Source organism: Gadus chalcogrammus, chromosome 21 (genome assembly GCF_026213295.1).
Source record: "Gadus chalcogrammus isolate NIFS_2021 chromosome 21, NIFS_Gcha_1.0, whole genome shotgun sequence".
NCBI classification, from domain to species: domain Eukaryota; kingdom Metazoa; phylum Chordata; class Actinopteri; order Gadiformes; family Gadidae; genus Gadus; species Gadus chalcogrammus.
Genome location: NC_079432.1, coordinates 7,029,880 through 7,031,906, shown reverse-complemented (window position 1 = coordinate 7,031,906; position 2,027 = coordinate 7,029,880).

Below are 2,027 nucleotides of genomic sequence, written 5' to 3'. Positions count from 1 at the left end.
AGAGAGAGAGAGAGAGAGAGAGAGAGAGAGAGAGAGAGAGAAGGAGAGCTTATTGTGGGGAAAGAAGTAGGTCATAATGGCCTCACTATCAGGGTTCGGTCAGATACCACGAAAGGCAGATGGATAAAGTCACAGGCTTTTAGTTTCACACTCCGTGTCGGACTCAAAGCGAGGCAAAGACAGGATGAAGGGTGGACTGCAGGGAGGAGGAAGACACAGGAATATATGGTGGTGGTGGTGGTGGTGGTGATGGTGGTGGTGGTGGTGTTTGGGGGGTAGAGGCAGAGAAGGAACAAGAGGTAATCTATACAGCTAGACAACTGAGCACAGAATAAAACAACGCATTGGGTGGATAGAATCTATGGTGAGAGTGAAATAAACAGAAGAACATATCCGCAGACCAACAAGGGAAATGACTAACACAGGTAGCGTGGGGGAGGAATGCCGCCGAAAAGACCAGATGTATTTCAGTATGTTGTTGGTTTTTCTCTGGCGGTGGAACTTTTGTCTGAGACAAACTTCCAGGTATTATTCATGTTGGCCGTCAAAGTGCTAATGCTGACAGAGGGACCTCGAAATAAGTCGGAGTACTTCCCGTTTTAAGCCATGCTGTAGCCCGAGATAAGAGCCAGGACTGAACTCCCTGCATAATATTGCCACGTACTACTATGTGTATGTGTGTGTGTGTGTGTGTGTACGTGTGTCTGTATGTGTTTGTGTGTATGTGCGTGTGTGTGTGTGAGTGTGTGTGTGCGTGTGTGTTTGTGTGTGTTTGTGTGTTTGTGTGTGTGTGCGTGTGTGTGTGTGTGTGTGTGTGTGTGTGTGTGTGTGTGTGTGTGTGTGTGTGTGTGTGTGTGTGTGTGTGTGTGTGTGTGTGTGTGTGTGTGTGTGTGTGTGTGCGTACGACGTGTGTGTGATTGTGTGTGTGTTAGTGCTCTCATGTTTGTGTCTGTCTATTTGCAAATCTGTGTTTGCAGACATGGATTGATGGAACATAAACAGAGGGTCCGTTTCCCCACCGGGTCTGATAGGATATCAAACAAAAAGCAGACCTTGACGCAAAATTGGAGATATTTTCAAAAGTCAAACCATCTGCAACTTGCCTGAAGATTCAGGGAGAAACGGTTCAATACACTCACGGTTCCTCGCTATGGTAGCGTAACGTTTGGCTACGGTTCAGTGAGGTTTCGACAAAATAAATGCCTGAACGTTTTCCATTTGTATTTACATTTTCCATTTAGTATTATAACAGTGAACAACATGGATCGCTGGGGTTCCGGAAGTATATGGAAACATAAATAAAACTCTTGTGCCGGCTTTATAACATCAAATGTGTTGTTTAAACACAACTTCAAACACAGAGGATTGCATAGCTCAGCAGCATATGGCAACATTTTGTCACACAGCAGTGCCTTCTACAAGCTATGATGAGGATAAGTCCGTCAATGTGAAATCAAAGTGTGGCTTTATTATCTCCCGGTATGCTATAATGAGCCGTTACGCTAAGGTAGCTCTGATGCTCTAGACATCCAACTGTCTGTAGTTAGTGCAGGAGAAGGCTTTTCTGACAACTCCACAGCAATTTGTCCTTTTGTTTTGTTGTTTCGAGGCAGGCATCACTGTCCCGGGCAAAATGTGTGCGGGAAGTAATAGTCTGTCGTGGGTTCAGCACCTTAAACATGTTTATGAATCTCGTATTCTCTACCACACAGAAGGGTCTCATATCTGCGCCAGGGTCTCATAATCTACACTGCTTGTGATCTCTGTGGGCCGTCTACCATAATCAGATGCTTATTGTTTCCTGAAGGCAGTGAGAGAAAGCAGTTGCAGTGATTTGTCTGCCTTGTCCTTCCGATTGTCTCATCAACATGCTCACTTGAGACGCGTTTGAAAGCGAGCGGGATGCGGCTGACCTCATGGCGGACTGCCGTGGAGGGGCTCTTGCTCCATAGATTTGCAGTACAGTCAAACCAGGGCCGGCTAAAGGCATAGGACATATAGGCGGTCACCTAGGGATCTTAGAGTTT